Below are 26,560 nucleotides of genomic sequence, written 5' to 3' on the forward strand. Positions count from 1 at the left end.
CAAAAATATTTGCGTAAATAAATTGCATTTTCGCAATGTCCATTTTTGCAAGAGAAAAAAATTGCCATAATTGCCAGCATTTTGCCTAACTTGCCATTCATGAGATAAGAGCAAAATCCTTTTAAAGCCAAAAATCGCTACAAACGTAAAACATCAAAAACTTATTACGAAATGATTTTCAAAGGCATTTTCACTCAAAGAGCGAATTTTACAAATTTTCTTGAAAATGAATGCAAAAAATCTCAATCAATCTCTCTCTCTCTCTCTCTCTCTCTTATCATCCAGTAGGGAATTGCAGTTTTTCAAAACAGCTTACATACCATAGGTGGGATTTGAACCCAGGTCTCAGTGTGTAGTAGGTATCTGTCTTACCTCCTAGACCACCAACCACGCTACATGCTAAAGTCGGCCTAGCATGTACCATTATGATCAATCCAATAGAAAAAGTAGCATGATTAAGAATTTGTACTTTTTCAAAAGGCAGCTTACATACCTTGGCCGGGATTTGCTACTTTTTCTATTGGATTGATCATAATGGTAGTGTAGTTGGTGGTCTAGGGGAGTAAGTCAGATACCTACTACACACTGAGACCTGGGTTCAAATCCCAGCCAAGGTGTGTAAGCTGCCTTTTGAAAAAGTACAAATCCTTAATCATGCTACTTTTTCTATTGGATTGATCATAATGGTACATCAGAATCAGAATCAGAATCACTTTATTCGCCAAGTGCGACAGGCGCCGCACCCGGAATTATTTGTGGACACATGGCATATTGGCAATGACAAACAGTACGAATAACACTACACATAGTACAATTTATAAAGAGACATTTCAGCATGTTGGCAAGTGACAACAGTGCAAAGTAGCTCTACACATAGTACAATTTATAAGGAAACATTTCAACATATTGGCAAGTGACGACAGTGCAGGTACCAAACACATAGTACGATTTATAAAGAAACATTGCACCAGAGCAATGACACATCTAGGGGTTGTCACCATATGATGCGATGGTGTATACAGTATTATGCAAAGATGACCAAAGAATACTAGTTTGTGCACTGGTGCCCCTAGGTGCTGAAGGGGCTTAGGAGATGACATTTGGGAGAGGGTCTGAGTTTAGGAGAGTGATCGCTTGAGGGAAGAAAGTGTTCCTACGCCTGGTGGTTTTGGTGTAGATGGACCTGTAGCGGCGTCCCGAGCGTAGGGGACTGAAGAAGTGATTGCCAGGGTGGGAGGGGTCGAGTGTAATTCTATTTGCCCTGGACCTCATTCTGGATGCATGGAGAAGGTCCAAGGGTGGCAGGGGCGACCCTTTAGCATGTAGTGTGGTTGGTGGTCTAGGGGGTAAGACAGATACCTACTACACACTGAGACCTGGGTTCAAATCCCAGCTATGGTATGTAAGCTGTTTTGAAAAACTGCAATTCCCTAATGGATGATACAAGAGGATGGATGGGAGGAGGAGGAGGAGGGTACTTTTCCGGAAAATTCCATTTGAGAGGTTTAGCAATTCCGTTCCGACTGCTGGAATCGGAATGGACCTAATTCCGGCCGGAATCGCGGAATTAACAATTCCGCAGATTCCAGCGAGCATCCCTAATAGCTCTGTATACAATGCTAACTAAGAACAATTATCTGTCGAAGTGATACCTGAAGGCAGTCGTTCAAAATGTACGCGAGATTCGTGGTGGATTGTTCGTTTAACTCATTGGTTAATTATTTGAGTCGCTCATCTTGGACAATATTTGCCCTCTGTGTGTTTGAGTCTTAAAGGGAACCTAACCTGAGAAGGATATGGATTTTTCCTTTTAACATAATACCAGTTACCTGACTCTCCTGCTGATCCTGTCTCTCTAATACTTTCAGCCGCAGCCCCTGAACAAGCATGCAGATCAGGTGCTCTGACTGAAGTCAGACTGGATTAGCTGCATGCTTGTTTCAGGTCTGTGATTAAGACACTACTGCAGCCAAAGAGATCAGCAGGACAGCCAGGCAACTGGTATTGTTTAAAAGGAAACATCCATATCCCTCTCAGTTTAGGTTCCCTTTACAGCAGACCTGTACTCAGAACTTCCTCTCTGCTCTAAAAGATATGCAACATCATAATAACCTTCAAAAAAAAAATGTATTTGCTACAGTTTACAGAACGCCTGTAATAAAATAAATCTGCAGTGTGTGTTCATGGGAGCAGAGAAAGGGTTAACCTCCTGTGTTTACATACTAGCTGTGTCTGCTGAGGCTGCCAAATTCCTCCGCTGACTGGAGGGGTAGCTGGCAGAACGGGGGTTGTATTGGGCCAGCGGCGGGGAGGGGGGTCGGACCCCCCCCCCTCCCTCGCCTGGGTCCCCCGTCCTCCGCTCCCCTCCAGCCTAAATAGAAGCAGCCGTATGTGTAAGAGGCACGGGCGGGGAGGACACTCACCTCTTCCCAGCGTGCGTTCCACTGACGTCACTTCCTGCAGCGTTGCAGGAAGTGATGTCAGTGGAGCGCACGCTGGAGCGAGGAGGAGGTGAGTGTCCTCCCCGCCCGTGCCTCTTACACATACGGCTGCTTCTATTTAGGCTGGAGGGGAGCGGAGGACGGGGGACCCAGGCGAGGGAGGGGGGGTCCGACCCCCCCTCCCCGTCGCTGGCCCAATACCCCCGTTTTGCCAGCTACCCCTCCAGCTCGGCGGGCCGGCTCCCCGCACCCACGGACGGGCGGGTGCCGCCCCTGGAAATTTGCCGCCTGAGGCAAAAGTTTCACCCCGCCTCATGAGCGGGCCGGCCCTGCCTGTGCCCTCAAGGCAGGCAAAATTAACCTTAAATAGCAAGTGGTCCCCCAAATTGTATGTTTTCCTTCAATGCCCCAGAGCAGACCTCCATGTCTGAAGGAGCGGGTGGGCATGCGGTGTCCGATGATTATAGGGTGAAGATCTGATGTACTGCTTCCTGGTTCTGCTCTGCATTTGTGATGGAAAATTCACGGACAAGCATGTGATTTGTCATGTGACCTAGCACACTTAACACATCATGTTGCATGGGAATTGCCCGATCAGTGCGCTACCGCTGGACTTCCACGGCGGCGGAAGTAAGTAAGCCAATGGGCAACATGTACCTTTTAACAAAGTTGGCGCGGCAGGCATGCATGTAATGACAAATCCCAGTGACGTACTTCCTGTGCGTCACTGGGCGAGGGGGTGGCGCTATGCATATGACCCTGTCAGTGCACTTTGCTGCAGCGTTATATGTGTGTAGTTTTGTGCGTTGCGGCGGGGGCTGCGGCATCGCACCGCAGGCGCAAACTACAAGTATAAAACTAGCCTAAAGTGAACCTGGCACAAACCTCGAGTCAAAAATAAGCTACTTATCTAAGAAGAGGGAATCCTTTGGATTCTCCAGAGGCCTCCTGTGTCCTCCCCTACCACCACTCGCCAGCACCCTCTGGAAGCGCCACTCCAGGCACGAGTGAGGCTGTGCTGCAAATGTTTACGAAATGTATCTGACAAAGGAATGTAAACAAAAGATAATGTTATCACCTCTTTGGATGCAGCCAGAAGCTGCCCAGTGAAGCAAGGAGCTTTCCACTGAAGAACAAAGTGCAAAGTGTGGTGTTTAACTGTTTAAATGCTATTCTGCTACAAACTTTTTTTTTTTATATGTGGTAGTAGATTTTTTGTTGTAAATATTTTTTTAGAACAAAGAGGAAATACTGAGTTTCATACCACTTTAAACTTAAAGTGTACCTGAGGCAACATGGGACATGATGAAGATGGACATGTGTATGTACAGTGAAAAACATATTAATAACCAGACTGTTTAAAGGCCGGATTTATAGTTTTTCCGCCCCTAGGCCAAGCATGTTGTGACTCTCCTTCCAAGTACAGCAGCACCCCTCCCATTCCATGTGCAGCTCCCTCTTCCATGTGTATCATCCATGTACTGTAGCCCCTCCCATTTCACATGCAGTCCCCTCTTCCATGCATACAATCCATGTACAGCATCCCCTCCCATTCCATGTGCAGCCCCCTCTTCCATGTGTAACATCCATGTACAGCATCCCCTCCCATTCCATGTGCAGCCCCCTCTTCCATGTGTATCATCCATGTACAGCAGCCCCTCCCATTCCATGTGCAGCCCCTTCTTCCATGTGTATCATCCATATACTGTATCCCCCCCCTATTCCATGTGCAGCCCCCTCTTCCATGCATACAATCCATGTACAGCATCCCCTCCCATTCCATGTGCAGCCCCCTCTTCCATGTGTAACATCCATGTACAGCATCCCCTCCCATTCCATGTGCAGCCCCCTCTTCCATGTGTAACATCCATGTACAGCATCCCCTCCCATTCCATGTGCAGCCCCCTCTTCCATGTGTAACATCCATGTACAGCAACCCCTCTCATTCCATGTGCAGCCCCCTCTTCCATGTGTATCATAACTGTACAGCAGCCCCTCCCATTCCATGTGCATTCCCCTCTGCCATATGTAACATCCATGTACAGCAGCCCCTCCCATTCCATGTATAGCCCCCTCTACTATGTGTATCCTCCATGTACAGAAGCCCCTCCCCTTCCATGTGCAGCCCTCTCTTCTATTTGTATCATCCATGTACAGCAGCCCTTCTCTTTCATGTACAGCTCCCTTGGGCATCAGCTTCCGTTTTTCATGTGTTGCTCCCTATTTGCAGCCTTTTTCTTTCATATGTAGCAACCCCTATTTCACACACAGGTGCCCTCTGGGCCTGCAGCTGCCCAAGGCCCAGGCCTTTTCAGAAATCCAGCCCTGGCTGTTTTCCTTGTTTTATTTATCTGCCTGAAACAGTTAATTTCTAGGCATGGAAGTGACAGCTTCTGTCTTGTCGGTAGCTTGTCGGGGAATATCATCGTAAACATCACTGATAAGCCATAAAAGTTTTCCTGGCACAATACAACTTCTGAGAGCTGTGGGAGAGAGAAAAGGGTCAATAGTTTATGTATTTTTATTTAGGGACACTTAATAGGCTGCCACTGAGCAGAGACAACAAAACATTCAATTTTCTTTGAAGATGTTAAAATATAAAATATCTAAAAAGTCAGTTTTAGGAGTAGGAGGATAGATACAATTGTTTGTTTGTTTTCACCTCTGGTTTACCTTAAGGAAGAAATTGGGATCTCCCCTTTCCATCCTCCATTGTGTAACATATGCTTGTACATTCAGCTAGCACAAGTGCATATGTTTATGTCCTGTTTCATTGCTATAGGCCTCTTTTTAGTGGTTGATACTTGATCATCCCGCTTTCCTTTGCTAGTGTTTTCCCAGGCAATGGGAAGCCTGTTTGTTTGTATTGTTTTCTAGTTTTTATATACACAGACTTTAGCATTGCTTTGTACTTGTTATCGTCTTTCCATCTGACATGATAAGAATGATGATTGTGTTAGCTAATGGCGTTCTGGGTGTTACTTCTCAATGAGAAAGTGATTTTGTGAACCGGCCTGAACGTTACAGCGTGGCGTGACAATATTGCGTTAGCAAATACACGATAATAAATCACATTACAGCATGGAGTCTCGGCCTTTGATAAATATGTAGCGAAACACAATAAAGTCTAATGGCTTAAGGCCCATATACCCAACAGAAGATTTTTGCATCAAATCGTTAACGATGAATTACCCTTTGCGAACTATCGAATAGCATAATTGAAAGAACGTTCGTTAAACGATGTTCAATGACGGCCAATTACACGCAATAATTATTTGCTTTGAATGACCGTCTTGAAGCTTCCAATTGTGGATGGTAGTTCTGATCTCCATTGACCCACGCCCTAATTACTGCGATTGTTTAACTTCACGTTTATGTCCATCGTTCTTTCCCATGGTATGCGATTGCGGAAGATGCATCGATCCATCTTTCGTGGTCTTTGTGGTGGGTATTTAGCTTAACCTCTTGAGGACCACAGATTTACACTCCCCTAGTGACCAGGCCATTTTCCACAATTCTGCCCTCTGCAGCTTTAGCAGTCTATTGCTCGGCCATACAACTTAGCACACAATCTGCCCTCCTTTTCTTCTCCCTAGCAGGGCAGTCTTTTGGTGGTCTCCTGCAATAGTTAGTTTTTTTTTTTAATTCATAAAAAAAAGTATCCTTTTTAAAAACAAACAAACAAACAAAAAAACCTTATTTCCTTTAATCCCCCCTCCCTCCCTCAATTGTCCCTGGGCAACGATCGGTGGTTTGTCCTATGCCTACAAGGCATAGGACTGTGGCAGGGATTAGATTGTGCGGCCATCCGAAGGACAGTAAGTGACAAGGCTGTCGCTTCTACAGCGCAACGAGAGATCAGCCGCACTGTTTACATTTAATAAACCCTCCGCAGCTACAATCACAAGCCAGCCAGTTGCGATTGCGGGTTGGCGGGCTTACTGCGGCGGCTGCCTCTCTCCCCTGGCAGGGAATGGCGCTTTAGTGAGTGCTCGTTCCCTGCAAATCTCGCACATCACGAGATGATGCAATCCTGGGTTAGGCGGTCCCAGGAGCGCCACTCTGCGGCCCCAACTCTGGGTGAAACAGTCGCAGAGTGGTTAAGTGTGATCGATGTTCGCTGCATCTGTTTCTTCTAAATGGTTGGTTTATTCTTCCCATGCAATATTTTTCAGCAATATACCGCTTCTCCAAGAAAGTGGCTTTCAATATCGGCGATTGGCGTATGCAGAGGACTGTACATGAGAGGAAGTGTGGTGAAAGACAGGCATGTGCATGCCACTCAGAAAATAATTAAGATGAAGTAGAGCCGTAGGCAGGATAGCAGTTTTTGCCCACCACTGATGGTCACCTGGCTTTTTTAGTAAGGTTTGCTGGGGGCTAGCATCCACTAGGCCCCTAGACTCTCTTCACGCCCTAGGCAACTGCCAGGTTTGCCTTGTGGATGACCCGGCTGTAACGACACACAATGCAGACTTAAGGCTGCGGGCAGAGATCTGCAGGACCCCACATACACGCTCAGAGACAGAGATTGGCTGGAGGGTGTGGCAATAGCTGCCTGAATTAAGGGAATATCACTATATGCCCTTTTTCTCCCCTTTTTTATTGTGGAAAACTGATGCTGAGAGGACTTAAAGGAGTTATCCTTTAGGCAGCCAGATGTGCCCCTATAGTTAGCCAGATGTTCCCCACTTTTTCTGTTGTTAACACTTCTGCACTCCTCTGCAGAGGCAGGGAGAGAAGCAAGGGCACTTCAGGCAGCCAGTGAGCCGCCTATCACACACGGGGGGCAGCAGCCGTGCTGAGCGCCCTCACAGTGCTGCGCCCGGGGACATATGTTCCCCTTTGCCCACGCATAGCTACGCCTCTGCTGGCATCCCCCCATTGCTTGCCTGGCGATTGGGAATGCTGTTAGCGTGGGTGTGAACCTCACCTAAATCATTTGCAGGCTGCGAGATGAAATGGAATTCACATGTTTGATAACCATAAATTGCAAAATGCAGAACATCTCGCATAGCGCTGGAAGGTTTGCCTCATTGTGTTAACGCAAGCGGCGTGTCCCTTCAGGCAGGGAACACACTTGACTTTCAGTTTTCCGCGCGCGTTTTTCTGCATACTTTTTCTGCACACTAAGTGTGTTTCCATGCAGGAAAACGCGCGCGTTTTTTCACAGCAGCTGATGTAATTGATACAGAAAACTGCCAAAATCTGCAGAATCAGGATGCAGAATGTCAGTTTTTTTTCTGCGCACGAACAACACAACAAGTGTGTACTAGCACATTGATTAACATGGGTTCTCAGTTTTTCTGTGCAGAAAACGCGTACGAAAGCAGTCAAGTGTGTTCCCTGCCTTAACCTTCTTAAATCTTCAGCACCCTCCGTGTGTTACGACTGCTCTTGGCTGTGTTCTAAGAATCTTCAGGCCAGACGTGCCGTTGGGTGTGGCTGTTTGGCATAATTATCGGCGGGGAGCAGAACGTGCAGCCCCCAGGCCATGGCCGACTCAGCGGGAGAAAACTGCTGACTGTGTATTGCTGATTACTCAGCACTGGCAACATCAATGTCATCCTCCAGCAGCCGCTCGCTTAAATCCACACTGACATCTCTACGGTAATTTGTCTCTATTTACTTCTTTTTCCCTGAGAGTTCAGCAGTCCTGCCTATCTAGTGACTTGAAGGGGATCTCTGCTAATATTTTCTTTGAAAAAAAAAAGTTTAATCAATATAATTTCTGGCACACGGTGTTTCCGGGTGCACATGCAAATTATCTGATGATTTATGAGGTTTTATGTGAAAATAAACTAATGGGATAAACAATTGTATTAATCCTTCTTCTCCTAAAAAGGACTTTTTTTTTTAGCTAACCCGCAGTTTTATTTTATATTTAAATCTAGGTTTTACAGTTTCATTGTCTCTGCTCAATGACACCTTCATTGATGTATGCCAGAGCTCAATTCTATAAACTATTGACCCTTTTTATCTCTTTTCTGCTCTCAGAAGCCATGTACTGATAGGAAAGTGTTTTATGGCTGTAATTCCTTATCAGTGAGGGTTACGCTATAGTCTGACTCAGTACCGACCCGGACAGAAACTGTCACTTACATACCTGATATTTAACTCTTTCAGACAGCAAAAGACAAAAAAGAAACATAGCATACCATATTTTTTGGACTAAAAGACGCTCCTGAACATAAGACGCACCTAGGTTGAGGACAAAAACCATGGGGAAAAATATATACTAAACCTGGTGCATCTGTGGTGAAGGGTTATCTCGTAAATTATGTCCCCTTTGTACCTCATGCCCCCTTGTACCTCTTGTGTCTTCCTGTGTCCTCCTCTGTCCCCCTTGTGTCGTCCTCTGTCCCCTGTGTCGGCCTCTGTCTCCCTTGTATCTTCCTCTATGCCCCTTTGTGCCCCCGTGTCCTCTGTTTGTCCCCTGTGTCCTCCTCTGCATGGGCACAGTACAGGAAGTCCCCGACATTGCAGTGGGTTGGAGGTTCATATTGGCAGGCGTTCACAAGTCAGGAACTCCCTGCATTTGGACTATAAGACACAGTAACTTTTTCCCCCCACTTTTGGGGGAGAAAAAGTGAGTCTTATAGTCCAAAAAAATTCAGTAGTTATTAGTGTGCTTGGCACTGAACATACACATGTCTATCTCATCATGTCACATGTCACCTCAATTGTCCTTTAAGTGGTTTGGGGCAGGAGCAGTGGCTTAACTACAACTCATGGGGTCCCCAACGAAACATTAATGCCCCCAATGTTCACTTTCCTTCCCTTGGTGCTCTTCATGGCATGGGCATCATGAGGGTCACACCCATAACAAGTGTAGCCACAAAAACACCTGATTAGAGGTATAGTCCCCTGTATCGGAGGAAGGGAAGGTTAGTAGTTGTGGCTCCCTACGGCTCTGAGCCCTCCTGTGATCGCATATCTTACTTCCCTCTAGTTATCAGGGCCGGAGCTATCATAGGAAAAAATGGGCAATTGCCCCAGGGCCTCAGAGCCTGTAGGGCCCCCCAAGGTGTCCCTCCCCCATCTTAACTGTTGCTCCCCAGGGACTCTGCAGAGTCTGTTAAGTTGGGAGGTGATTGGGGGAGGGTCAGCAGCCAGCTCAGGGGCCCAGGAGGGAAATTTGGCTGCAACAAAGGGCCTCTAATGACGCTTTTTGGTTGGGGGTGTCTGTTGGGGGGCCCCCAGGCTAATTTTGCCCTAGGGCCCAATTGTTACTTGAACCGGCCCTGCTAGTTATGCCCCTAGGGGGGGAGCCAGTGTTAGGAAGGTTGGTTAGTTTAAAGCTGTTAGTTATGAATTGGAAATTAAGCTTAGACATGATCACCAGGGATTTACATGATTAGGGGAATCTGTGGCAGTGATCTCATTTAACATAAGGTGAACATTCTACTGGCCTTTCAATCTCAGCATGACTTGAATGGGTTGATCAGTGATGAGCAAAAATGCCGGTATACTTTTCACATTCATTTTTGCGTAAATAAGTTGCGCTTTTTCACAGTTTTTCACTTAAAAAACTTAATTCGCTGTAAACTCAGCATGGCAGTTTAGAGCATGCACATGTATCCCGCGCGTACGCCAACGCGGATGACGTGAGCGCGGGATGCTCAGTTCTGCCACGCCGTATGAATGAACAGCAAATTAAGGTCTCGTTTCCATGCAGCAGGGAGCCCCGTGGCCCTGCGTTGCGCATCACTTTCGGTGGGGGGCGGAGCTTGTGATCCCATTCATTATACTGAAGGCTGAATGGCCCTGAAATGCAGCAAACCATGCGCGGTGATTAAAGAGACTCTGAAGCAAGATTAAAAATCGCTTTTTACCTTATATTCAACAGGGGCAAGTTTGCCCCTGCTAAAACGCCGCTATCCTGCAGCAGAACGAGGGGTCCGTGGTGCCCGGGGAGTGCTTCCTGTTGAGGCAGAGCTGATGGCTGTAGCTCTGCCTCTCAGTACGTCTATCAGCGCTGATTGCCACCTCTGCCCGCCCCTCTCAGCCTTCCTTCACAGAGAGGTGCGGGGGAGAGGCGGAGATCCGCCGGCTGGTAGACATACATGGAGGCAGAGCTGCGGCTCATAGCTCTGCCTCCATGAGCAGCAAAATCCACCACCAAGAAAGTCATGGATTTTGCAGAGGGGGATTTGGGGGTAAAGACCCCTCGGTCTGCCCCGGGATAACGGCATTTTAGCAGGGGCAAAAATGTCCATGTTGAATATAAGGTAAAAAGCGATTTTTTAATCTCCCTTCAGAGTCTCTTTAAGTGGTGAATCGCCGCACATTAATGGAAACGGCAGACAGTGCAGTCTATGCTGTGTCTGCTTTGGGTTCCATAAGCATTGCGTTTTTTCATGCATTTTTTCATGCGCTGCGCTTAAAAAAGCGCAGCAGGCACTGTGATTGCGTTTTTCTAAAAACGTATCGCACCACTGTGTACAGGTCATCATGATTTTCATTATTTTTCAAAAGACCTTGCGATTTAAAAAACGCATGCATTTTTAAAAACGTAGCGCAAGCGCAGCAGTGTGTACAGGCCCTAAAAGTGCACCATATGGAAACGAGCCCTTAGGGTTTTTTTGACATGAAAAAAACACTAGTGTATTACAAAAGCAGCTACTTTCTGATATTCATTTTTATTGACCATATCACGAATACGTATATTTTCAAAAATCGAAACATAGCATTAGATACGTGATGATAGATTATACAGAGCTTTATTATAAAGCAGTTACCCCTAATCGGGGGGGGGGGGGGGGGGGTGACCATTGACTGAAAAGTTTACATATGATTCAGGTGACTGAGATTAATATATCCATAGCAACCAAATTCTTGTGCCAGGGATTTTCGCCGCCCGTACAGACTTACAAATCCCGGATTTACATTTACTGCATTCTGCCGCTCTCTACTTCAGAGGTCAGAAGATATTTTCTATGGCCCGTGTGTGGCTGGCGTGATGGAGTGCTCCGGACGCTCACTGTACAGAATACGCTGTTGTACGTATGTATAATAAGGAGGGCTTTTGTTCCGGAGCTCAGCAAGGCGGCCAGTGTGGCGGGAAAATGCACTTTATTCTGTATTTCTGTTATGTGGAGAGCAAAACACAGAGGATGAGAGCTCCGATGGTGCAGTATGTCATAAAGTATAGGCAGCATGGTGGCGTAGTGGTTAGCTCTCTCGCCTTGCAACGCTGGGTTCCCGGTTTGAATCCCAGCCAGGTCAACATCTGCAAGGAGTTTGTATGTTGTCCCCGTGTCTGCGTGGGTTTCTTTCGAGCACTCCGGTTCCCTCCGACATCCCAAAAACATACAGATAAGTTGATTGGCTTCCCCCTAAAATTGGCCCTAGACTATGGTACATACACTACACCATACACACATAGACATATGACTAGGGTAAGGATTAGATTGTGAGCTCCTCTGAGGGACAGTTAAGTGACAAGACTATATACTTTGTACAGCGCTGCGGAAGATGTCGGCACTATATAAATACTAAAGTATATAAAAAATGAAAATTGGGTGAAAAGATTACTCACAAAGGGAGATTGCATAGGGAGCAACCAACCACTGGAAGCGAGGAGATGCACAAACCCGACTCCACTCGGGTACTTGGAGAGGGTGGTGATAGTCGCAGAGAGGGTGGTGTTGGGCGCAGAGAGGGTGGTGTTGGACACAGAGAGGGGGGGTGATGGTCGCAGAGAGGGTGGTGATGGGCGCAGAGAGGGTGGTGATGGGTGCAGAGAGGGTGGTGATGGTCGCAGAGAGGGTGGTGATGGTCGCAGAGAGGGTGGTGTTGGGCGCAGAGAGAGTGGTGATGGGCGCAGAGAGAGTGGTGATGGGCGCAGAGAGGGTGGTGATGGTCGCAGAGAGGGTGGTGATGGGCGTAGAGAGGGTGGTGTTGGGCGCAGAGAGAGTGGTGATGGGCGCAGAGAGGGTGGTGATGGTCGCAGAGAGGGTGGTGATGGTCGCAGAGAGGGTGGTGATGGGCGCAGAGAGGGTGGTGATGGGCGTAGAGAGGGTGGTGTTGGGCGCAGAGAGGGTGGTGATGGGCGCAGAGAGGGTGGTGATGGGCGCAGAGAGGGGGGTGATGGTCACAGAGAGGGTGGTGATGGGCGCAGAGAGGGTGGTGGTGGGCGCACGCTTGAAAAACAGCAGTAAGGTCCTGGCATGTGTCATCAGCTCTGAGGTGCTCTGTCTGCACCTGGCTTTTGAAAAACGTTGCCACATTATTTGGCCTGAGGAAGTGGGCAGAGACCCCCGAAATGCATTGCCTGTGCTTATTAAAAATTAATTATATTTAAATATATGAATATGATGTTAATGAGCAACCTCCCCCTTTCTCTCAGTTTTATACACTCCTGGGTGCCTCTTACCCCCTTTGCACTTTATTCTGTTGTCATTTTGGGAGGAAATCCTCTCCTGTTAGCTGTTGTTATAACACTTGCCTCTGATGATTAGCTGAGACTGGCTCCTGCACAGGACGCTGCGATCAATCATTTTATACTTTGCTAGTACATTGAGTTGCATCATTTATTCATCAGTATAGAGAATTGCTGATGGGCTGTGTGCGATTCTTTCCATCTCCAAACTTGATACAGTTTCCCTACAAATCTCCAGGAATTTCCCTACAAATCTTCCAGGAACATCCGCCCCTCAATCAGCGACTTGTCATTGTTTTATGACCTGGGAAATTGCGCTGACTCCAGTCCTGCAAATTTATAATACAGTATTTCACGGCTCGCACTTTATAAACTGGAAACTATTTTACAAGTAGCGTAACAATAGGCTCTGCAGCCCATGCTACCGCGGGGGGGCCAGGCCCCCCCCCCCTGGGGCCCGCTCGGGGCCGTTTTGTGGGGGCTGGAGGGGTGGCAGCATGAGGGGAAAGCCTTGGCCACAGTCAGCGGGGAGAGGGGAAGTTCCCCCCTCTCCCTCACCTCGGGGCTCTGCGCTCCCCTCCAGCTAGATACAGTGTGGGCAGTGGGCAGCGGCGGGCAGATACATACCTTCTTCCGTGCGATCCACCGCAGAACCCTCGCTCTAGCGGCTGACGTCACTTCCGGAAGTGACGTCGGCCGCTAGAGCAAGGAGTCTGCGATGGAACGCACGGAAGGTATGTATCTGCCCGTCGCTGCCCACACTGTAACTAGCTGGAGGGGAGCGCAGAGGGGAGAGCCCCGAGGTGAGGGAGAGGGGGGAAACTTCCCCTCTCCCCGCCGACTGTGGCCAAGGCTTTCCCCCCATGCTGCCACCCCTGCAGCCCCCACAAAACGGCCACGAGCGGGCCCCAGGTGGGGGGGGGGCCTGCTCTGAAATTCTGCAGGGGGGCCCGGTGGGGCCTAGTTACGCCCCTGTATTTTACTGACCAGTTAAATTATTTGAATATGGCCAGGACTATCCATTTACCAGAGACCAGTGACATCACTGAGAGTGCAGCTTATCCATTCACTAGAGACCAGTGACATCACTGAGAATGTAGCCTATCCATTCACTAGAGGCCAGTGACATCACTGAGAATGTAGCCTATCCATTCACTAGAGACCAGTGACATCACTGAGAATGCAGCCTATCCATTCACTAGAGGCCAGTGACATCACTGAGAATGCAGCCTATCCATTCACTAGAGACCAGTGATGTCACTGAGAATGCAGCCAATCCATTCACTAGAAGACCAGTGACATCACTGAGAATGCAGCCTATCCATGCACTAAAGGCCAGTGATTTCACACCATGAACTGTGTTTTTTTGATTTGCAAAAAAGTCCATGCACTTATGGAAACGGATAGGGACTGGCTCTATTTTTAGCTTATGATGTTGACGTACAGAAAACTCCCAAACTTTTGAATGGAGCCAGCGAGGTCACTCATGCAGCTGCCTGAGAGGTAAGCATGTGATGATCAGAAAGGTTTTTTTCGCTTTCAGGCTCTCGGGAAATACAGCAGAAATGACTTTAGTCTGTTTGAGGTGCTGGCCCAACAATCTGCAGGAAAGCAGCGGCGAGATTCTGGGAAGGGAAGATGCAATCGCCTGCATCCTATAGACAAGGGAGGTAGATACTTCAGCAAGGCAGAAAGTCCTATTAGACATAATGTATTTAGAATTGATTTATTTTTGGCAGCCATACCGGTAAAGCCATTTCTCCTCCAACATTTCAAGCAATGTGTAAGATCCAGGAGAATATTGCTTACATCAAGTTTATCTCTTTCTCACTAGTGTCACTGTCAGTACAAATTATCTTAATAATATTAATTTAATTATAAAAACTACACTTATAAATATAAGTCCATCTGCTCAGCCACTGATAAGGTATCATACAAAGATTTGTAGACAGTCCCTAGGGATTCAGTGTGCATCAGGGTCTTGTGTACAGCACTGTTCTATCCTCAGCCTTTCTACCCCTCCCCAAGTGCTGTGTCCTGTAGTGATGCTGGAGGAGTCTGCAGAGCCCCGCCCCCAACCTCTATACCCCTCCCCAAGTGCTGTGTACTGTAGTGATGCTGGAGGAGTCTGCAGAGCCCCGCCCCCAACCTCTATACCCCTCCCCAAGTGCTGTGTACTGTAGTGATGCTGGAGGAGTCTGCAGAGCCCCGCCCCCCACCTCTATACCCCTCCCCAAGTGCTGTGTACTGTAGTGATGCTGGAGGAGCCTGCAGAGCCCCACCTCTATACCCCTCCCCAAGTGCTGTGTCCTGTAGGGGTGCTGTGGAGAAGTCTGCAGAGCCAAATCTGCTTCATCAGAGATGGACAGAGTGAGTGTAATCAGCTGAGGCAGGGAGCACACTCCTCTGTCGGTTTTTTATATGCATTTTCTGCACACTATGTGTGTCTGTATGTATGAAAACATGCATGTTTTATCACAGGAGTTAATGTAATTGATAGAGAAAATGCATGCAGTGCTTCACTGCTGTCTGTTTTATCTGCATGGGGAAAACACATGCAAGTGTTCACTAGCCAACTGAATAACATTTATTCTCAGTTTACCTGTGCAGAAAGCGAGGGGGGAGGAGGGGACCCCTTGCAAAGTTTTGCAGGGGGGCCCAGTGATTTGTAGTTAAGCCCCTGGTGGCCAGTAGACCAATAGACAGATTTCTTGCTGATCGAATGTTACCGGAGAGAGATCTGTTGGCCGCCATAAACCACAGGCCCGCTTCCCCAATCGATTTCAGCATGAAATATCTTAGAAATTGGCCTAGTGACGCCGCCTTGTCACCCCAGCCGCGTCCCCCAAAATGTACATGAACCCCCTTGGTGCCCGCATTACCCTTTATTTCTCTGCCCCTCCCATATTCCCTAAACCTTTTTCTTTCTTGTGCTTTCTCTCTCTCCTCCCCCTCTGTCCCCCTTCTCTCTTTTTCCCTGCACCAGTTCTCAAAAATATTTTCCGCTTTTTATTTTGGTCTCTTGAACCCTGGCCCATCTTTACCCCTATTCTTCCCTCTTCCCAACCCACCCCCCACCCCCACACCCCCCCCCCCCCACACCCCCCCCTCCCCCCCCCACACACACACACTTTCGCACTTTGATTTTTTTTTCCCATTCTCTGCCTCATTCTTTCACTATCTCATTCCACTCTCTCACTGTCCCCTCATATATTGATTAGATATTACAGTACCGTACATTATAGCTTGTTTACCACTTATGACAATCTTGCGCTCCTTGCTGTAGTGAAACAATACGAGCCTGCCGGTCACAGATGTTATCAGTGGAAGGTCCAGCGAAGTGCAGCCACAGTCTGCTTGTATTGTGCTGGCAGCCAATCAAAGAGGAGCCACCAGACAGGCCAGAGATTGATGTAATAACAATAATATAGCAGCGATCTCACCTCTCTCTCTGCCATAGCTCTGGCTGCTGCTCAGCAGTGAGCTTCTCTCTCTGGGAGTCACAGCAGGACCTCTGCAGCCACTCGGGGAGTATCCTGTAACAGGAGGCGGCAGTGCAGGTACAACTTATGTCTCACTACTTATCATTCTATCATCTCACAGAGGACAGTCTCCATTCTCTCCTCACATCTGTTCATGGAAGTTTTACCTCTGCTGTGTCACAGGAATTTGCCAAATAACTATAACAATTTAAAACATTTGTTGCTTTTGTTTTTTTGACTTTTCTTTCAAATAATGTATCACTTCAGATGTCTACCCTACCCTGATGTTTGAATAACTTTTTGAAGCAGTATAAAATACAGTATATATCATAATGGCTATTGTTTTATAAAATACCACTAATAATAATAGTAATATAAATAATAGTACTTCGAAACAATAACAGAAATTAGATATATATGTATGTGTGTGTGTGTTTGTTTGTGTTTTTATTATTGTTTAATAATATAATGAAAAGTCTATAGTTGATGATGATGATATTATTATTATTATTATTATCAATAATATCTAAGTGTAACTATTTTTTGTGATATTATTACTAATAATACTACTAAGTATTATGTATTATTTATTTTTAGTGATGCTGTACAATCTATTTGAGGCATGGAGAGCAGTGTTGCTTGCAAATTTACACCAAAGTGACTTTCGAATTAAAAAACGCTATTTTTGATTGTGAGAAAATGTTTGCGAAAATACATTGCATTTTCACAATACGGTCAAAGAAAACCAACTTATCTTTCCGATTAAATTTTGAAAAAAAACATTATTTTTACCGCAAAAATTTGAGAAAAATACAAAAAGCCTCAAACTTACAAATTTATTTTTGATGACATTTATGTTCAAATGTCGAATTTAACATTATTTTTGCAAAAATTAATGCGAATAGAATATCGGCATTTTCGCTCATCACTGATGGAGAGGTTATAAAACCATTAAATACCATGAGCTGTTTAAGATGGATGGATGGATGGATAGATAGATAGATATCCATTCCAAAAAGTGAGCTAGACACTGTTATGCGTATGAGCTTACAATCTAGTGATTGGCATACAGCCTGTGTATTATCTTTATTGATTTTGTTGTAAAAAACAATTAATTATTTAGATATACGATTGGTGGGAATTGTCCTCTGCTTCTTTTTGGAAAGCTTAATATAGCCATCCTCCTTTTATAACCGCAGATGATTGCTTAGTGCCTCCTTTATAGAATAAGGCAGTGCGGCTGTATGTCAGGGATAGACACGGATGCTGAGGCAAAACCAAACTCCGCCACGCAGGAGGTAGCCTTTAAACTGATGAAATATGGTGGTTCTAATGCTTTGTGTCTGTTGTGTCTCTGCTAAGCAGCAGTCAGAGAGGGTGAAAGTGGAAGCAGTACACTCCCATACAGATACTGTGTGCACCCTGCTGAGGTCATGCAGTGATCTTCGGGTTTTCAAAATAGAATTTAGACTTTTTCTTCTCCTCCTTCTTGTTTCACTTCTTCTTCTTCTTCTTAGGCAAGAAGTTTAGAATCAGGATGATACCATTTATACAGTACGATACTCAGTTGCTGCTTCTCCTTTTTAATCCACATTTCCTCTACTTGTTGCCTGATGCAGAGAGAAGGGAGCCAGGGCCGGTTTAAGCAACAATGGGGCCCCAGGGCAGAATAAACCTGCCCCCCCCCCCCCCAACAGATACCCCGGAGCAAAAATTGGCATTAAGGGACCTTTTTTGCAGCTGGTATAGTCAGGGTTTGAAGCCCCAATCGGTAATCGGTCGGAGCTCCACATTCTGGCTACCCCAGCCTGCATGGGGGACAAGGGGTTAAAAGTTTCAGGAGGGGGGACCCCACATAATTTTTTTTTTTTTAAATTCCCACACTCTAAGCATAAAAAAAAAATTGGGAAAATAGGAAAAAATGCCAGGGATCTTCATACAGCCATATTGCGGCTGTATAGCGATCCCTGGCCAAAGCACTGCGGCTGCGTATGGACCCCCTGGAAACCCCGTCAGGAAATGTATTGCTCTTTCTTTTGATACATGTAAAATTACACTACCGTTAGGTACTAAAAGTGACATTTACCGCATTTAAAAGTATGCTTTTTTCCTTCGAAATTTTACAATCGATTTTCTCAAAAACTATAAGGTCTTTGTGAAAAATTGTTTTTTCCTCTTATTCCCAATGATCTCCTTAACATATCCTGCAAATTTAGGGTTTCTAGAACTTAAGGTGGATTTGCTATTAACCATTAAAGTCGGCTGGTTTTTAAATGTGTATTTTTTTCCTTTGAAACTTTAAAATCGATTTTCTCAAAAACTATAAGGTCGATTTGAAATTTTTTTTTCCTCTTGTAGCCACTGGGGGCCCCTACAAGCTCTGGGGCCATGAAGCAGCTGCCTCCTTTGCCTCTATGGTAGCGCCGGCCCTGAAGGGAGCAGAGGTTGGAAATGTCTCCTTACAGGTTACATTGTCTTCCTCTGCTAGTATTTATGATCTTCATCAGCAGAAGACAAGAAATCCGTCTTTAAACCTTAAGGCCCCGTTCATATCACGGAACGCAGGCGCGTTTCGTTCAGAACACAACGCACAGGAACGCACGTCATGTGCGTCTCTGTGCGTTGCGTGGCTGATCCCATTCACTGAAAGTGAATGGGACAGCCACGCGTTTTGCTAGGAAACGCGTGCAGCATGCGTTCCCGGACCGCACAGGTCCGGAACGCATGCAGTGTGAACATCAGACAGTGCATTCTATGCACTGTCTGATGTCGTGCGTGTTGGCCTCCCGCACGCGTTCCCGAAACGCGGACGGGAACGCGTGCAGTGTGAACGGGGCCTTAAGAGGAAATCCAGTGAAAATAACTTAATGAAAAAATAGCTTAATTTTTACAATAATTATGTATAAATGATTTAGCCAGTATTTGCCCATTGTAAAATCTTTCCTCTCCCCGATTTACATTCTGACATTTATCACATGGCGACATCTTTACTGCTGGCAGGTGATGTCTGTAGAAGGAGATGCAGCTTTTTTGGTAGTTGGAAAGTAACAGCTGTTATTTCCCACAAGGCAACACGGTTCAGTGGGGGACATTTCTCAAGAGTGTCTGAGACAAAATATTGGTAAGTTTTTAGAAATCTGTGCAGAACTGTCTCAGACAAGAAATCCCTAGACAATGCAGTTTCCTTCTAAAACTGTTGTAAAATAGGAGGAGATTCTCAGGCAGTGCAGTGTGTCAGGGAAATGGCTGTTGCTGAGGTAACCAATACATCTGCTGTATTTCATCAATGCCCAGCACTGGAAGGGTTAAGCACAGAACAGCTTCACGGGACACCCAGCAGCAGGGGAGAGGAGCATTTCACAAATCATGTCTAGCCTGCACTGCTGCCCTATCTGTAGAACTGCTATTAAGCACTTCTTATGGCAGGTTAGGAATGGATTTGCACGTTTCTTAACTGTAGTGCAGCTCTAAAAATTCATGCTTAAAGAGGAACTCCAGTGAAAATAATGTAATAAAAAAAGTGCTTCCGTTTTACAATAATTATGTAGAATTGATTTAGTCAGTGTTTGCCCATTGTAATATCTTTTAAATCCCTGATTTACATTCTGACATTTATTACATGGCGACATTTTTACTGTTGGCAGGTGATGTAGCTGCTGCTTGCTGTTTTGGCAGTTGGAAACAGCTATAAACAGCTATTTCCCACAATGCAGCAAGGTTCACAGACAGGAAACTGCCAGGAGTGCCATGGTCCGCAGAGTTTCTTGTGGGAGGGGTTTCACCACAATATCAGCCATACAGCGCCCCCTGATGGTCTGCTTGTGAAAAGGAATAGATTTCTCATGTAAAATGGGGTATCAGCTACAGATAGGGATAAAGTTTAATTCTTGGTCGGAGTTTCTCTTTAACTGCCGTTATTAAAGGACCACTATAGCAAAAAGAAAAAAAAAATAGGCAGTTAAAATCTGACAGAACCGACAGGTTTTCAGCCAGTCCATTTCTTCATGGAGGATTCTCAGGGTTTTCTTTGTTTTCAGCACCATTTCCTGAACAGCAGTTGCAAAGTCTGACAAAACAGTGTGCAAGCGAGTAGGGAGGCTGGCTGGTATCTTTCTATTTTGGCAGTTAAACTGCTGTTGAAAGCAAAGAAAACCCTGAGAATCCCCCATGAGGCGATGGACAGGCCCAAAACCTGTAAGTTCTGTCATATTTTAACTGCCTACTTTTTTTTTGCGATAGTGGGCCTTTAAGTAGGTTTTACGAAGTTTCTCGTTGTCATGCAGAACTGTTCCCTCTGCTGGTTAGAACTGTTTAATACGAAGAAAAAACTGTGGGTAATGCGTGGATAAATGTGAGAGAGAGGAAACTGTCAGGACCATGGTCATGACATCACACTGTGGGAGGGGCTTCGCCACAATATCAGCCATACAAACCTCCCTGATGATCTATTTGAGAAACAGTAAATATCTCTCATGGGCAAGGGGGTATCAGCTACTGATTGGGATGAAGTTCAATTTTTGGCTACAGTTTATATTTTTAAATTACAGAAATCAGCAGGTTATTACAATTATAAAGTGCCAACATATTCCATGGCGCTGTTCAAAGTAACAAGCAACCATGGGGGACATAATATTATACTGGTAAACACAAAATATAGACACTGGTACATAATAATACAGAATTGGTAGTCATAGTAATTACAGTGACAATTGTAACGTAATGAACACAATATCTAGCAAATTCAAAGGCACAAAAGGTTGAGAGAGTCCTGCCCTTAGGGGCTTAAAATCTAAAGGAACACAGGTGTGGGTAAGAGGTGGGGTAGTATACACTATGCATACCTAGAGGCAGTGTGTTTTTAGGTTACACAGTATTTAGTAAGGAGTAAAACTTGGCCAGAGGTTGAACGGGAATTGCCTAAGTTATAGTATGAGTTTTGAGCTTAAAGGGGTTCTTTCGTGGAAAAAGTAGGCAGTTAAAAAATGTGACAGATGACAGGTTTTGGGCCAGTACATCTTTTTAAGGCCTCTTGCACACTGCAAGCAATTCAGATTCAGATTCCGCTTTTTAATCTGTTTTTACATCCGATTCCGATTCAGATTTTTAATCTTAACTGCATGCTGCGTTTTTTGATCCGTTTTTCTGTTGAATGTATTCAGGGAAAATCGGAAACGGAATCGGAAACGGAATCGGAAACGGAGTCGGAATCGGAAAACGGATTTGCAGTGTGCAGGGAGCCTAAGGGGGATTCTCAGGGCTTTCTTTGTTTTCAACAGCATTTCCTGAACAACAGCTGCAAAATCTAACTGACATAATAGTGTGCAAGTGATTAGGGAGGCCGGTTGGTATCTTGCTATTTTGGCATTTAAACTGTTGTTCAGGAAATGCTGTTGAAAACAAAGAAAGCCCTGAGAATCCCCCTTAAAAAGATGGACTGGCCCAAAACCTGTTATCTGTCACATTTTTTAACTGCCTACTTTTTTCGTGAAAGAACCCCTTTAAACATTTCAAAGGTTTAGACTGACAAATGCGTTTTGGAAGGAGATTCAAGAAGAGAGGTGAGGCTCATGAGAAATTTTGTATATGTGAATGCGAGTTTGAAATACTGTAGAATCCTCAGGTTAATTGGCAGCCAAGGAAGATCTTGACAGAGAGGAGCAGCAGAGGAGGAGCGAAAAAAGAGAGACGAATGAGAGGAGAGTTCAGTACAGATTGGAGCGGTGCCAGTCTGTTAGTTGGTAGTCCACAAAGTAGTATAATACAATAGTCCAAACAAGATATTACAAGAGCATGTACTGTACTAACATTTTAATTGTCGAGTGAAAAAATGTTGGATGCGAGATATGTTGAGTTGGAGACAGGGCCGGTTCTAGACTTTTTGCTGCCTGAGGCAAACTTATGAGGATGCACCTCCCCCTTCCTGATTTGGAATAATCGCACAGCACCCGGCAATTTACTCTGCTTCATTTAGGCTGCTTTCACAGTGGGACGTTACAGGCGCACATTAGAGCAGCCTGCAACGCAGCCCAACCCACAGTAATGAACAATCAATGGGCTGTTCACAGTGCCCACATTGTGTTACAGTGTAACGCTGGACGTTCAAAGCAAGTGCAGCATGCTGTGCGTTATAGGTGGTTTTAGCTGCGTTAGACTGTTTGCACATGCTCAGTAAGGGGAGAGACCTCTATTGTTCCTAGCCACATGGCTAATTAATATTCACTGCACTGTAGTGTTGTCCAGATCATGAACAATTCAGATCTTTGATCCAGATTTTTTTTTGTGAGTCGAATCATCCGGATCATCACAATGAAGGATTCGGTTCACAGTGGATGTCTGGAAGAAACAGGAACTGCAGCTTCTGTGCACAAGCACAATCTTCCTGCTGCATCTCTCCCTTCCCCATTAGCACCCTCAATGTGCCCTCATTCTCCTGCACCTCTCACTCTGCTGCACCCCTGCTTCCCTAGTAAAATGATTCAAATATTCAGTTCAAAGATCCGGATCTTTTCAATGATCTGATTCGAATCATCTGAATCATTGAAAAGATCCGGACTTCCCAGGATAGCACCAAGAGCCTCATTATGCAGCTCAATCTGACGTCCAACTTCAACACCACCATGCGTTGCGTTAGGGGCACGTTATGCGACCTTAACATCCCCTAAAACGCAACGTCTTGGTGTGAAAGAGGCCTTAATGCTCTGTCAGCAAGGGAGCATATGCAACAACGTGAGACATGGCATGCTGCAGCTCAACACAATAACAATAACCTATTAGCTGGCTGGCTGCGAGGCTGTGACAAACAAACTGCTCACCCTCAGCCAGAAGGCCGTCCTCCATGCCTCCTCAGTCAGGACAGCAGTGCCAGCTGGCAAGCAGTCAGGAACACCCGAGACAGCCGAAAGGTACAGTTGTATATCGTCTGCATATAAGTGGTATTAAAATCCAAATTAGTTGATTAAGTTGCCAAGACAATGCATATAGATTGAATAGGTTGGGGGCCAAGGACAGATCTTTGAGGTACCGCACACAGACAAAGGCTGCACTCAAATTTCACAGTATAGCCGCTATTTATAATGGCACCTATGGTGGCACACAAGTTTCTGCCGCTAGCGGGCGCCCATAATTCCTGCTTCCCCTTGCAGGAAGTGACATCACTGCAGGAGAGGCATTAGAATGTCTGAATAGCACCCAGCATAGTGTTCCTGCAGACTCTGTGTCTCTCAGGGGGCAGGTCACCTATCCTCTCCACCTTCACCTACCTCATATTGTATATCAAAGGGTTCAAATCAAGGGATGACCAATAATTGGTTTCATCATAATTTCTCCGTGGGCTGCAGTTCTATCCAGAAACAAAGTTACAAAAAAAATCAAATGGAAAATTGAATCTGCCTGGAGATAATTCTTTCCGATTGACAATGCATAGTTACATAATTATTTGGGTTGCAAAAAGATATACTGTACATCCATCAAGTTCAACCAGAAAATAAATTACAACACTAGCCTGCAACCTCACATATCCCTGGTGATACAGAGGAAGGTGAAAGACCCTTACAAGGCATCGTCCAATTATCCCCAAAAGGGAGAAAAATTCCTTCCCGACTACTGGTGGCAATCAGATAAAATCCCTGGATCAACGCCACCAGGAATTACCTAGTATTTATAGCCATGGATGTCTTTCAACACAAGGAAAGCATCTAAGCTCCCTTAAAGAGACACTGAAGCGAAAAAAAATGATGATATTATGATTCGTATGTGTAGTACAGCTAAGAAATAAAACATTAAGATCAGATACATCAGTCTTATTGTTTCCAGTACAGGAAGAGTTAAGAAACTCCAATTATCTCTATGCAAAAAAGCCATTCATTTCTACGACTTTCAAAAGTCGTGGAGAGGGCTGTCTTCTGACTTTTATTATCTCAACTGTTTACTTTTTCTCTGCCAGAGGAGAGGTCATTAGTTTACAGACTACTCTGAAAGAATCATTTTGAATGCTGAGTGTTGTGTAATCTGCAGATATTAGAGAATGATGCCATATATGCCATAACCGCCATATACCTGAAAATAAAAATATGAGAATATTTTCTTTGCTGCTAATCTTCTAGTAATTATTCATAGTACACAACCAATTCATTATATCATATATTTTTTTTTTTTTGCTTCAGTGTCTCTTTAAAGGGAAGGATATGTATTTTTCTTTTTAAAATAATACCAGTTGCCTGGCTCTCCTGCTGATCCTGTGTGTTTAATACTTTTAGCCACAGCCCCTGAACAAGCATGCAGATCAGGAGCTCTGACTGAAGTCAGACTGGATTAGCTGCAGGCCTGTTTCAGGTGTGTGATTCAGCCACTACTGCAGCCAAAGAGATCAGCAGGACTGCCAAAAACATCCATATCCCTCTCAGTTAAGGTTCCCTTTAAACGCAGATATAGAATTTGCCATAACTACTTTCTGTGGCAATGCATTCCTCATTTTAATCATCACTCTTACCGTAAAGAACCCTTTCCTAAATAAATGGCTAAAACATTTTTCCTCCATGCGCAGATCATGTCCCTAAGGGCCCATTTTCACTTGTGCCGCATGCGTCAGGGAGACGCGCGGCGACACTTCCGGGTGTGAGGGATTTCAGGCGAATCCCATGAGCCATGCCATGCACGGCTATGGGATTCGCAGCCTCCCGAGCGAATTCTGCAAAATCGCTAGCGCAAGCGATTTGGCCGGCGGCACAATTATCCCCTATGGCAGAGTTTCCCCGTGTGATTTGTGTGCGGGGAAACTCTGTGGATTCGGAGCGGTTTCCACTCGAGTGGAAACGGGCCCTAAGTCCTTTGTAAAGGCCTGGGGACAAAAAGCTCATCCGCCAAGCTATTATATTGCTTGTATTTATATATGTAGTATTTATACATGTTAATTAGATCTCCTCTAAGGCGTTATTTCTCCAGACGTTTTGTTGCTCGTCTCTGCACCTGCTCTAAAACTGCAATATCTTTCCTGTAATGTGGTTCCCAGAACTGAATTCCATATTCCAGATGTGGCCTTACTAGAGAGTTAAACAGGGGCAATATTATTCTAGTATCTAGTATTGTTTTTTATTTCCCTTTTAATGCATCCCAAAATTTTATTTGCTTTAGCTGCAGCAGATTGACATTGAATACCATTATTTAACTTGATGTCAATGAGTACTTCTAAGTCCTTTTCCCAGTTTGATGTCCCCTTCCGTATCCCGTTTATTTTGTATGGTGCTAGACCATTGATACGACCAAAATGCATGACTTTACATTTTTCAACATTTTAATTTCATCTGCCATTTATGTGCCCATATAGCGATCTTATCCAGATCCTGTTGCAATTAGGGATGGTTGCTGGATATTCCGCGAGCCCGGCCGGAATTTGGTGATTCCGGTTCCGATATGACGGAACGGAATTGCTATAGCTCAAAAATGGAATTCCGCGGAATTTTACGGAATTCAAATTTATTTCCCCACCAAATTGATTTCTACCTGTATTTTCCCTTCCTTCCTCCCCTCCTCTCCTACTCCCGGAGTGAGGAGGGTCTCGTCTTCCAGGGAATTGTAGTATTTCAAAAGCCAGCTTACATACCTTGGCTGGGAATTGAACCCAGGTCTGAGTGCATGGTAGGTAGCTCTCTTCACCACTATACCACCACCAACACTACATGCTGAAGCCAGCCTAGCACGTACCATTATGATATATCCAAGAGAAAAATGAGCTTGCTTAAGGATTTGTAGCATGTCAAAAGCCAACTCATTCTCAGCCAATGTGAGTTGGCTTTTTGTTGGATTTGTAGCAGGTCAAAAGCCAACTCACATTGGCCACATTGTGAGTTGTCTTTTGTAGCATGTCAAAAGCCAACTCAGTCCCAGCATATGTGAGTTGGCTTTTGACATGCTACAAATCCTTAAACAAGCTCATTTTTCTCTTGGATATATCATAATGGTACATGCTAGGCTGCCTTCCGCATGTAGTGTTTGTGGTAGTATAGTGGTGAAGAGAACTACCTACCACGCACTCAGACCTGGGTTCAATTCCCAGCCAAAGTATGTAAGCTGTCTTTTGAAATACTATAATTCCCTAGAAGACGAGACCCTCCTCCCTCCGGGAGGAGAGAGGAGCAGAGGAGGGAGGAGAGGAAGGAAATGACTAAGGGAACAGTTAATAGGGTCTATGGGCTACCATATAGGATAAATGAGGTTAGTTTTGTGATTATTTTAATTTTTCCGGCAGAATCCGGAAT

The 26,560-nt window shown here is 45.3% G+C and overlaps 1 protein-coding gene across 3 annotated transcripts in view; it reads left to right on the forward strand.

Moving 5' to 3' along the window:
- P2RY6 (pyrimidinergic receptor P2Y6) overlaps window positions 1–26,560 on the forward strand; it is a 141,784-nt gene that overhangs the window by 44,904 nt on the left and 70,320 nt on the right. The window contains exon 1 of one of the 3 annotated variants that reach the window (XM_068264664.1): window positions 7,993–8,051. The exons of the other annotated variants lie outside the window; for them this stretch is intronic. The gene's annotated coding sequence lies outside the window, so the exon portion shown is untranslated. Of the gene's footprint in view, window positions 1–7,992; window positions 8,052–26,560 lie in introns of those variants that run through there. 3 annotated transcript variants of the gene reach the window in all.

This window comes from Hyperolius riggenbachi, chromosome 2 (assembly GCF_040937935.1).
Source record: "Hyperolius riggenbachi isolate aHypRig1 chromosome 2, aHypRig1.pri, whole genome shotgun sequence".
NCBI lineage: Eukaryota > Metazoa > Chordata > Amphibia > Anura > Hyperoliidae > Hyperolius > Hyperolius riggenbachi.